Genomic DNA, 12,210 nt, shown 5'->3' with positions numbered 1-12,210 from the left:
ACAAGTAAAAACTTTGTGTAGTACATTACACAGGACATTCCTACCCCTTCAGTCTCTTGGTCCTGCTACAAGAGGCTTGCGTCCCATGCTTTTCCATCTGAGGGCCACAGATTAACTCACGTTTGGTGTGGCCTAAAGCTCCCATGGTTTGCCTTTGTGAAGGCCCAGTTAGGAAAAAAGAACACAAAATTTTGAACACAAAATTAGTCTCGAGAGTGGATATTTATTTAGCATGAGAAAATAAATCACAAGCGACACATTTTTAAAAGCTGGCAAAGACCATAATATCCTCAATTTTTGTTTTTCTTAATCAGCTTTTTACCTATACTTTTGGCTACATCATCTTTTATGACCTCTCCGTAGAGTAATAATTTTGTAATATCTTCTGCAGAGGGAACAGAAAGATAGTTAAGTCTGTCTTCCTCCGGCATGGACTCTTCAAATTTGTTTTTATTATGGATAAGTTAGAGAAAGTCTCCGCTTCACACCTCGTTATTGAGCATGTCCTATAAATTATCAGGATTATCATCAAATTTGGGTAAGTCTCTACAAAGTTTCTTTCATATATGAGCTGTGGGATTTCAGAACATTTCAAGTTTTATGCTGTATGACTCATCTTCCACATTTTTTGAATTGATGACATTAATTAACCAGTTTGACGTTGATGTCCTTGTATGTCATATAAAGAGTTTTGTGTTACTAAAAACGGGCCTTTCACCAAATCAAGCTGAATGAAATTACTGCTCATGTCAACAGAGCCCAATGAAAGGGCACAATGAATCCATAAATATGAAGCCACACTTGACCTTTGACCTTTGCGCATTCCCTTGAGAGTACAAATTATCTTATTCTCCACCATTTTTATCTTTTCTCCTCCAATTTCTGTTCAAGGGTATCCTGAACCTCATGATCTTCTCTTTGGCTATGTTGTCAACTTCACTCTCTATATTTCCCCAGCTATCAATGATTCTTTACCCATCGCCCAGTATGACCAGAAGAGATTATAATTAGCCCTCGACTTAAAGTTTCAACCGGTATCCTTTTCAGTTCATATTTCTGGCTTCCGCCGAGATAGCTCCTTCTCGTAAGATTTGAATTCAGGTATACTCAGTAATTCTGAAAAAAAAAAAAAAAACATGTACAAAATCAATCCCAAATCAGGGCATGCCAAGAGAAATTCCAGTGCGCTTTAAAAATTGCCTCTGTGTTTCATTGAGCTACATAATTACATCATCAACTTATTCTCAAACTACATACAGCGACTTGTTGATACGTGCAGGGGTGGTGTCCCCGAGATACTTGTCCATACAGCCTATTTTGTGGCCTGGGCGATAATTTTAAGTACAATTTCTTCCGGAACTGACACACACTTTGTGCGAACCAGATGGGTCAGACCCCATTTAGATCAGATACACTAAGATGGGATCCGAGACCCTGGGATAGGAGACGTGGCACTGACATACCCACTTTCAGTACCGGTACGTAGAGGTCGTGCCCTGTGACTGCAGGAATGCCCATAAATTCTACTGATGCAGTTCGTGCAAGGGGCATTTATCATTGCGCGTGCGGCCTCGTTGAGTATATGCCTAACAGGGAAGAACTTCCATGTTGACTAGGTGCCGAGGAGAACCAAATCCACTACTTAACAATTTTGAACATCTGATGTCTTCAATATTTTCCACGGACTAGCTTCTGGCCCCACAGATTGCAAATAGCGTTTCTCCTCCACTGTCCGTACGTTTCTGCTGCTGCAGAATAGCACCTGTGTTCACGTCAGGATCCCACCCCTGGCCCCGCCAGAGCAGAGTGAGTGGCAGAACTAGTCCCAGAAGTCTTTCCTACACCAGGATGGCGATCATAACTTCGCTACACGTGGAGGGGACAGTGGCTCACAGCAGTTATTCTCACTAACCCCAAGCCAAAGGTGCTGCCAACCCAACGTCCCCTCAGCCAACTCCCAGCGATGCCCGAGGCCTTCTCACACCAGGGGATGTGTGACATATTGGAAGGTGTAGCGCAGAGGCAGGGGCATGAACTGATTTAAGTGAAATGGCTTCCTTTAGAACATTGTGCAGATTTATATGATGATGCACATTGCTGGAGCCCTTCTCAGAGCCTTGGAAGGCACTTGGACGAACGAGGAGCCCTAAAGCTTAAGGGTAATCTCAAGGTAAATTCGTATCTGCTTGGCAGTCATAAATCCTCTTAACTCAAATTCCAGGAGAAAATGAAATACCCGGGACCACTCCTTTCCCAGACTTGTGTCAGTCTACAAAGATACCTTCTATGTTAGACCCCTGGGACTCAGGAGGCAGGAAATCTCCTCTTCATATGCTGGTAGATAAATGTCCTGGCCCCTTGATGTGTGACTGAGCCCTGTGATCACACCCAGTCCATTTGGTCTACATTGCTCAATTACTACTACCCCAACCATCTTCTGCTCCAAGAAAAGGTGGCACTAAGGACCTTTTGGAATCAAGACTACCTCCCAGGGTGCAGAGACAAAGGCTTTTGTAAGCTTTTAAAAAATTGAATTCAAAACACTTATTCATTGTCTGCTAGGTGCCGGATGCCATTTCACATACTGGAAACAGAAAAGCAAGCAAGAGTGAGTTTCTGCTCTCACGAAGTTTACATTTTAGTGTGTGGAGATGGGTGGACACTAAGAAAGGACAGACAGTAACCAAGTAGGTAAACAGATATCGCACAAGTATATGAGAAAAAATAGTTTTAGGTAGTAAGAGCTATGGAGGAAAATAGAACATGGAAATCAGTAGAGGGGAGGTTGCTATGTTATATAGCACGATTGGGGAAGGTCTCATTGAAGAGATGACATTTGAGATTAAAAAAAAGAAGTCAGCCATAAATCATAAAATACAAGGGTATTGATGAGAGAGAAAGCAAGTGAAAAGGCCCTGAGGCAGGAATAAGCTTAGTAGAGCCAAAGAACAGAACGGGAGACAGTGGGGCTAGAGGAGGTGAGAAGGGTAGAAGACATGGTATGAGAGGTGGCAAGCGACTGAGCCTGGAGAGTGGCGTCAGCCACAGTATGGAATCAGGTTTATTCTAGGTGTGCTGAGGGGCCGTTGGGAGGGAGGGCTTTGAACGGGAGAGTGGCATGGTCTGGTTTATGTTTTCAAAGCTCGCTTCAGTTCACAGTGCGAACACTTCATTAACAGAGCAGCAAGAAGAAAAGCAGGGAGATCACTTGGGTGGTTGTTTCACGAGTCCAGTAAGAGATCATGTTCTTTTCTTTGTCTGTTCTTTGTTTTAAGGAGGAAGGAAACCAAACATTTTAAATGGGACAACTTGATTCCATGAGGGAATCTGATTCATTCCTGAAAGTTTTCAAACTCTATTCACTTTTTTTTTCCATCTTTCCAAGTATTATTCTATTCTATTCTATTCTATTCTATTCTATTCTAATTTTTTAAATTTTTGAGCAGGGAGAGATGTGATTAGCGGCTCAGCCCTGAAGAAGATGTATCTTGCAGTACGTACACATTAATTAGTGAGGGGAGAGCCAGAGGCAAGGAGATTTAGTTAGAAGGCTAATGCACAGTACAGACAAGTAGCCTGCTGTAGGTCAACGGGCTGTCACCACCAAACACTGTTGCAAATCTTTTGTAACTTATCCTAAGGAAAACCCCTGGATGACCTCCAGCCAGTGACCTGGCTTGCAGTCCTGTGTGGCTTTGGCGAGCCACTACCCCTCTCTGCGTCCCCCCCCCCCACTTTCCTTATCTATATAATGAGGAGCTTGGATCAAACGATCCCTTTCGGCTCTACATTTCCATGGGCTCTTCACAAATTCATTTCTACATTTGTAAACACTCGGGAGAGACTGATAAGGCACTTTGATTGAAACCAGAAAGCCAAGGTGTCCAGGGAGATCGCACCAGGCTTCTCCAGATGTGGGCCATTACCATCCAGCACGAAGGACCGCCAGGCAGCTCCAACAACATTCAGGAAAATGACTCCGTAACTGGCCCTTTTTCCTTGTAAGGTTGAATCAAAGCACGACGGGAACAAACTGTTCTCACAAGGAGATAATATTGTTTCTCCTGGCCTGGCGGTGCAGTGGACACAGTGCTTCTGCGGCTCCTGTTCCAGTTTGCCGATCTCCGAGGCAGCCAGCCAGCTGTCTGCTAAGGAGAGAGAAGTGGAAGAGAAAAATAATATGGGAGCCCGATACCTCCCTCCAGCTGAGTGTCTCCTTGCGTCTCTGATGGAACCAGCAGCCGGGAAGACAAAAGCAGAAAGAAAACAAACAAACCAAAATGAATCAAAAACGGGGGCGGGGGGGGGGGGCGGTTAAGGAAATAGGAAAGATGTTAAAAGCAGAAGGCAGGGGCACCTGGGTGGCTCAGTCGGTTGAGCCACCGACTGTGATTGGCCCAGGTCGTGATCTCGCGGTCGATGGGTTCCAGCCTCACATCAAGGCTCATCAGGCTCACGGCTGTCGGCGCGGCTTCTGATCCCCTGCGCACTCTCTCTCTGCCCCTCCCCCGCTTGCACGCTGCCCCTTCTCTCACAACAACAAATACACCTTTCGAGAAAACAAAAAGCAGGTCTTGAGGAAGGGGTAGCCTCGTGCCTGGCACAGGGTGGGGTGGAGAACCCAGGTAAGATCCGCCCCGCCCCCCACCCCGCTCCCATGCCCACGACCAGCTTCTACCAGCTTGTCTCCTGGGAGCTTTGTCTGCTCGCACATTCTGGGGTTGGACCTCCTCCGGGTGGGTCAGATGATTTCCAGGGGAAAAAATGAACACGTTTTGGTATCCGTAACCAGCAGATGCCATGGTATCACCAACCACGGTGATGTACCTGCACCTGCGTAGGATCTCAGGCAGCTTGTTTGGTCTCCTGGACCCTCAGTTTTCTCATCCGGAAAACGTGGAGAGTGGCATCTACTGTATCCTATCAAATCGAACACACACCATAAATTGTCAGAGCCACCATTTTTTATGTGCATTTAAGAAAACCCATGGGCCATCAAACCACAAGATAAAGCTCTCTTATCACAGAGATTGTAAGATACAGGTTCATCCTAGAGAATCTATGAAATATGAATCTATTGAAAAATGACACTTAGAAGGCCGGCGTGAGCTCTAAAAGTGAGACCGTCTGTGGGACAATGTCCACCCAGTGTGGTGCTAGACACATTTAATGATTATCATTATCATTCTCATCATTAAAAAATCGAGCCCTCGGGGCGCCTGGGTGGCTCACTTGGTTGAGCGTCTGACTTCAGCCCAGGTCACGATCTCACGGTTCATGAGTTCGAGCCCCCGTGTCAGGGTCTGTGCTGACAGCACAGAGGCTGCTTGGGATTCTCTCTCTGCCTTTCTCTCAGACCCTCCCCCCCACTTGTTCTCTCTCTCTGTCTCAAAATAAATAAATAAACCTTAAAAAAAATACAGTTTCCTGGGAAGTGGAGTTTGACAATGTCGCTGTGCCCCATCCCCTTTGGCTTCCCTCCACCGGCCTCCCGACCCTCTAGAGCACTTAGCAAATACCCACTAGGGCGTCAGGATGCTAAGGGCGTCTCGAGCGTGGACTTCATCAGTAGACTTGGTGAGTCACCCTACGCGCCTGGGAAGGAAGCAGAGACCAGGATGCTCCGGTTTTCCCACCAACTGCCTCTGGGCTGCTGGAAGTCTGGCAGGGTTGAGTCCATCATCTGAACTCTGGACCATCAGAGTTTCTGCTGCTCAAACACCAGACCAGGAGATGCCCAGCCTCTCCAATGATTTTGGTTTAAGATTCGTATGCTTTGCTTTCATTCCTCTCTCTTCTCGCTCATATTTTTAAGTTTTTATTTTCTTTTAAAGATATTTTCTTAATCATTTAACAACACATACATATGTGTGTGTGTTTATGTATTTACTTTTTACCTTCCTGTTTTTAGCTTTTTCATTCTTATTTTTACTTTAAAAAATCCTCTTTTTAACATTTTATTTTGAGAGAGAGAGAGACAGAGCACATGCAGGTGTGTGAAGGAGAGAAGAAGGGGAGAGGGGTAGAGAACGAGAGAGAGGGAGAATCTGAATCAGGCTTCACGCTCAGCTTGGAGCCCCACACGGGGCTTGATCCCAGCCACAACCCTGGGATCATGACCTAAGCTGATATCAAGAGTCAAATGCTCAACTGACTGAGCCACCCGGGTGCCCCCTCTTTTTAACTTTTTAACTCATAGGTATGGCCTATAATCATCATCCTTTATGTCTTTTATTTTCATGTTTTTATTCATTGGGGATTTTTTTGGCCTTTTATCTTATCTTAACTCCTGTCCACACTAGCTCATTATTATATTTCAGCTCTTATCCTTTCATTTTACTGGATTTTTGTTATTTTTTTTTAGTTCTCACGGGTGTGCTTTTACTTAAAAATAAGACCATTGAAATGTAAAATTACCTTCTTTCCTACTTCATTTTTTTTTTCTTCATCTATCTCTCCCTTAACATTTTTCTTTATCTTGTTAGTGTGTTCTTATGATGACATTCAAGAAACATAATCCCTGGGTCACATCAGACATAAAAGATGTACATATGTACACACCCATAGGTATAAATATAAACATATTTATATATATCCACACTACATAATTCCAACGAAACAGGCAAAACAATATATGGTGTTAGAAGTCAAGATGATAATTACTCTGATTGGGGGAGAGGGACAATCCACATCATAGATGGGTCACTGGATGCCTTTGAGATGCAGCTATAGGAGAAACTGTGGGACAGGTGGAGGGAGAAGGCCTTAACTCTTCCTGTGCTAATAAGGATGATTTACTCCCCTTGCCCTGAAACCTTTGAATACTCTAGAATCTATAGGTTAACCTGGGGGTTAACCCAGGGCCCCTGTTCTGTCTGAACAAACACTACACCTGACTTACTTGCAATCTCACCCATTCGTCCATCCCACCATATAATTGGCTGTGTGCAGTACCATGAACAACGTCTGGCGGGAATTAAATAGCAAATGTGAACAAGATGTCATGCGTGTTTTCATGGCCTGTTTTCTTTTCTCTCTCCCTGCCGGACCCTAAGCTCTGTAAGGAAAGGGGAGTTAGATGGAAGCGGGAGTGCAATGGAAGCACGTGACGGGGGTGGGGACCCAACAAGGTGAGGTGTGTGAGGGTGGGGAGAGCATGAGGAAAGCTGTCCAGGGGGGAGTTTGTTCTTAAGTTCCGATCTCTAGGATCTGGGCAGATGGAATGGGCAAGCACAGGGGGAATGATCCGAACTAAGATGCCCGCATGGGAAAGGCCCATAAGTGAGAAGCCTGGAAGTCTTGAGGAACTGAACAAGACTCAATTTGCAAGGTTTGCAACATTTTGCACACCAGCACTTTAAACTCTGTTGAGTTTTGTCAAATTGTGTCAACACAGGCCACATACTAGGTTGGGCAGATGGCCGGAGGCCTCACCTGAGATGCAAATCCCCTTTTAAGCAACGAGGTAGCTGTGAACATCCACATGGGAGGAGTCCAGGAACAGGTCTGAGCCAGGCTTCTGGCACCCTGTCTGCTGTTATCCTTGTATTTCCAGGTTGCTCCTTCGACCCTCCTGGTTGCCTCTTGGTGTGGTTTTCCCCACAACCTCCCCTTGCGTGGTGGTCAAAGAGAAATGGGGTTAAACTGCCCCCCTGAGTACAAAACTTAGACTGAGTATCCCATACCCACCCACAGTATTGGAACCCAAGGTACCCCTGGGCTTTGGACCCACTGGAAAAGGGCATGGGGAAGGGCACCTGGGGGGCTCAGTCAGTTGGGCGTCTGACTCTTGATTTTGGCTCAGGTCATGGTCCCAGGGTCATAGAACTGAGCCTTGCATTGCATTGGGCTCCACATTGACTATGGAGTCTGCTTGAGAGTCAGTCTGTCTGTCTCTCTCTCTCTCTCTCTCTCTCTCTCTTTTTCCCTGTGCCCCTCCCCCACTCACACACTAGCACTCTACCTCTCTCTCTCTCTCTTAAAAAAAATCAAAAAAAAAAAAAAAGATCTGGGTGTCTAGGGAAGAAATTAAGACTGTTCTTCACTCCTTTTCCAAGCTCCCCAAGGGAGCTGTTCTGTATACTATAAACTCTAAAGCAACCGTTAAAATGACAAAACAAAGAACAAAAAGATATAACTAATAAGCCAAAAAGGAGATAAAATAGAATCATAAAAAAATATTCAATCCAAAAAAAAAAAAAGGCAGAAAATAAGGGAAGAGGGAATGAGGAACAGATGGGACACATATAAAACACAAAGCAAGATGACAGACTTAAACTTAAGTGTATTAATAATCACATTAAATGTGCATGTCTGCATAAACATACTGGCACACTTATGAACAGAATTTTAGCAACTTAAATTTAAAAACATATTTAAAAAGTCAATGTATCATGACCAAATGGGTTAATCCCAGAAATGCAAGGTTGTTTCAGCATTCAAAAAAATCAATCAATGTAATTCACTGTATGAATAAACTAAAATATACATACCTATCTCAATAGATACAAAAAAATCGTCTGACCAAATCCAGCATCCATTTCTGATGTAAACTCTTAGCAAACCACAAAAATGATGGAACTTCTTCAGTCTTATTAAAGGGCATCTATGATAAATCTGCAGCCAAAATCACCCTTAATGGTAAAAGACCGAACACTTTCCCCCCTAAGTTCAGGCACAAGGCAGTGATGTCTACTCTTACGTTACTCTTAACATTGAACTGGAGCTTCATGGAAGTATAATTAAACAAGAAAATCAAATAGAAGGCATCCAGCCTGGAAAAGATTAAGTAAAACTGCCTTTATTCACAGATAACATAACCATCTCTGTAGGAAATTGTAAATACCCTACAGAAACACTATTAAAACTACTGCATTTAGCAAGCTGGAAGAATTATCTGTATTCAAAAATCAATGAACAGTTAGAAAAAAGTTGTAATGTAATTTATCATAGCATCAAAATGTATATTTATGAAATACCTAAGGATAAGTATAACAAAAGCTGTGAAGAACCTCTACACTTAAAACTACAAAATACTGTGGAAGTTAAACAAGACCTAAATCAGTGGTGAGATACACCCTGTTCATAGTTCAAAAGACTCGATATTGTTTAGATGTCGATTCTCCCCATTTGTCTTATTGACTCAACACATCCCAACCAAAATTCCAGCAGGTTTTAGTTTGTTTTATTGTTGTTGTTTTTTGCAGAAATTGACAGGCTGTTTCTAAAATTCGTAGAGAAAGGTAAAGGACCTAGAATAGCCAAAACAACTTTGATGAAGGACAAAGATTCAGGGTTATCACCATCTAATTTCAAGAGTTATTATAAAGGTACAGTAATCAAAGCAGTGTGATATTGGCATAAATAAACAAATAGATCAATGGAATCAACCAGAGTCCAGAAATAGACCTGCATATACACAGACAACTGATTTTCTTACAAAGAAGCAATGGCAAATCACTGGAGAAAGGATAGCCTTTTCAAAAAATGGTGCTGCAGCATTCACATGCAAAAAAGTGAACTTTTATCTATACCTCGTACCATATAGAAAAATGAACTCAGATATGAAAACCTAATGTAAAGCCTAAACTGTCTACTCACAAAAATTAACTTGAAATGAATTTAAGACTTAAATATAAAGACTAACTCCTAGAGGAAAACGTTGGCAATAAGCTCCTTGACATTGGTCTTGGCAATAATTTTTTGGATATGATACCAAAGCGGGAGCAACAAAACCGAAAATAAGTAAGTGGGACTTCGTCACACTATAAAGCTTCCGCACAACAAAAGAGTCAACAAAATGAAATGGTTACCTCTAGCATGGGAGAAAATGTTTACAAACCATATACTGATAAGCAGCTAATATATAAAATGTATAAGAAATTTATGCAACTCAATAGAAAAATACAAATAATCTGATTTTAAAATGGGCAATGAGACTAGACAGACATTTTTCCAAAGGGAAAAAAAGTAGTTATATGGAAAGGTACTCCACATCACTAATCATCAGGGAGACGCAAATCACTATGAGATATTCCCTCATACCTGTTAGAATGGCCATTATCAAAAAGATAAGAAATAACAAGTATTAGGGCAAGGATATGGGGCAAAGGGCACACTTGTACACTGTTGATGGGAGTGTAAATTCATACAACCACCATGCAAAACAATATGGAGTTTCCTCCAAAAAATAAAAATAGAACTATATGATCCAGCAATTCCACTTCAGAAATCCCACATAAAGAAAATGTGAATCAATAGTTGCGAAATTAAAAAAAAAAAAACTAAACTATAAAACTTTTAGAAGATAATATAGGGGAAAGTCTTCGTAGTGTTGGGTCAGGCAAAGATTTCCTAGATATAACAGCACAACCATGACCCATAAAAGAACAAATGATAAGTTGATAGACCCGATTTTTAAAAAAATGAGAAGTCACAGAGAGAAAACATTCTCAAAGACAAATCTGATAAAGAACTTGTATCTGAAATACAAAAAGAACTCTCAAAACTCAATAGTAATAAAACAAAAGCTCTATTAAAAAATCAGCAGGGACACCTGGGTGACTCAGTCAGTCGAGCATCTGACTTCAGCTCAGGTCATGATCTTGTGTTCTGTGAGTTCGTGCCCTGCTTTTGGCTCTGTGATGGCAGCTCAGAGCCTGGAACCTGCTTGGGATTCTGTGTCTCCCTCTCTCTGCCCCCACCCCCACTCATGCTCTGTCTGTCTCTCTCTCCCAAAAATAAATACATATTAAAAAAAATTTTTTTTAATCGAGAGAAGGTTTAAACATGCACTGCACATAAGAAAATGGATGTATGTCAAATAAGCACATGAAGAGATTCTCGACATCACAGCCATGGGGAAATGCAAATGAAAAAAAAAAAAAACAGTAAGATATGACTACACATTGATTAGAACGGGTAAAATTAAAAAGACTGGCTGTACCAAATGTTGACCAAGATTTGAAAAACTGAAACTTTAACACACTGATGGTGGAAATGTAAATGCTATAACCACTTTGGAAAACAATTTGGTAGCTTCTTAAAATGCTGAGCGTACAGCTACCATATGATTCAGCCAAGCTACTCCTAGGTATTTACACAAGAGAGAGAAAAACAAAACTTAATCCATACAAAGACTTGTACATGAATGTTCCTAGCAGTTTTCTTTGCAATAACCGAGAATTGGAAAAATCCCAAATGTTTATCAGCAAAGATGTCATTGAATATAAAAGCTGTGGTCTATCCAGACAACGGAATACTACTCAGTGATAAAAGGGAACAAAAAGTGATAAAACATGGATGAATCCCAGAACAATAATGCCGGGTAAAATGAGCTAGATTTTTAAAAAGAGTACACTATACAATTGCCCTTATGTAGAATTCCTATAAAAGTAAACAAATTTACAGTGACAGAAAGCAGATCAGTGGAAGTCTAGGATTGTAGAGATTTAAGGAAAGGAGAGCCAAGAGGAAGGGATTACAAAAGAGGATGAGGAAACTTTTGGTGGTAATGGATGCACCTGCTATCTTGATTGTGAAAAGGTCCTATGGATACACACATATGTCGAAACTTACAAAAGTGTACTCTTTACATACATGCAGTTTATTGTTATGGCAGTTATATCTCAATTTTTTTTTAAAAAAAAAAGGAAAGAAAAGTCCCCCAGTGGTTTCATCTCCTCACACTGCCATTTGAATTTTATTCAAACACCTAATTGTGGTCCACAGACTCTACCTATCCTGGCCCGTGGGTAACCTTTCTCACCTTATCTCATACATTCTCTCAGTCACAATGGCCTCCCTCTTCCTCCCGTCAAGCCCTTTCACACCCCAAAGACTTTCACTTGTTTTTCCCTTTTCCCCAAGACATTCCCTTGACTGGCTCTCATCTTCAGTGCTCAGCACACCCATCACTCCTGAGTGAGGTCTTCTGCAAGACTCAGATCAAATAGGTCCCATAGCACCATTCCCCTCTGCCATGAAGGTCTCCCTTCCTTCAAAACATTTATCACTATCTGAAAGTAGCTTATTTATTACTACACATTCACTATCTAGCTCTCCTTCCCCCCCTCAAAAAAAAAAATCCATTCTTGAAGGGTTCTTTTCTACTTTGTTCAATGCTTTATCCCCAGTGCCTAAATTATTCCTGGGCACATGGTAGAGGCTTAGAAAATATTTTTGAACAAATGACTAATTTCAGAACACCAC

The 12,210-nt window shown here is 42.0% G+C and overlaps 1 long non-coding RNA gene across 1 annotated transcript; it reads right to left on the bottom strand.

The window, feature by feature from the left end:
* Positions 1-203: 203 nt before the first annotated feature.
* Positions 204-4,250, bottom strand: LOC122241248. Its single transcript, XR_006221282.1, has 2 exons — positions 3,927-4,250; positions 204-1,116 (listed from the first exon to the last, which is right to left on the bottom strand). It is a non-coding gene; the product is annotated as an uncharacterized LOC122241248 (long non-coding RNA).
* Positions 4,251-12,210: the final 7,960 nt, after the last annotated feature.

This window comes from Panthera tigris, chromosome C1 (genome assembly GCF_018350195.1).
Source record: "Panthera tigris isolate Pti1 chromosome C1, P.tigris_Pti1_mat1.1, whole genome shotgun sequence".
Lineage (NCBI taxonomy): Eukaryota > Metazoa > Chordata > Mammalia > Carnivora > Felidae > Panthera > Panthera tigris.
The sequence above is the reverse complement of the archived record's forward strand: the minus strand, read 5'-3'. Positions and strand labels throughout refer to the sequence as shown.